Genomic DNA, 552 nt, shown 5'->3' with positions numbered 1-552 from the left:
GAATGTCCTCGTTTGTATCACACAGTTCTGTATTTAAAACTGATTAATATGATCTGTATCTTTTCAAGAACAGAAAGAAACAAGAAGACACTGATTGTCATAAATATGATTAATATAACGTCATAGAAAAGAAAAAAAAAATGTTTACGGTCTCATGTATGCATAACTCAGTCAGTTATTATCTGTTGCGACCAAACAGTTTTTCCTCATCATTTATTTCACACATAATTATTCAAACACAATCTGCTTCTATGACGAATTGCCAGCCTCTCCTCAATCCAACTCTCCAGCCATTACTCTCTCAGCTGACCGTCCATTTGACCGAATCAAACGGCCGGGATTTTCACCGTTTTTATCGGTCATCTGGCTGATTGGACGAACGTTTCGGGAATCATTTTGACCAATTTCTGGACTTTTTAACCCTCTGGTTCAGCTGTAAACACATACTCTTTGATTCGCGTCTGGGATTTGATTTTTTTTTGGTCTTGCGAAGTATGGTATACCATGTGCGGTGTTCGTGCTCGGCTATTGCTCATGCCTCTGTTCGTATAA

The sequence above is a fragment of the Penaeus monodon genome, chromosome 22 (assembly GCF_015228065.2).
Source record: "Penaeus monodon isolate SGIC_2016 chromosome 22, NSTDA_Pmon_1, whole genome shotgun sequence".
NCBI classification, from domain to species: domain Eukaryota; kingdom Metazoa; phylum Arthropoda; class Malacostraca; order Decapoda; family Penaeidae; genus Penaeus; species Penaeus monodon.
Note: the sequence above shows the minus strand (reverse complement) of the source record.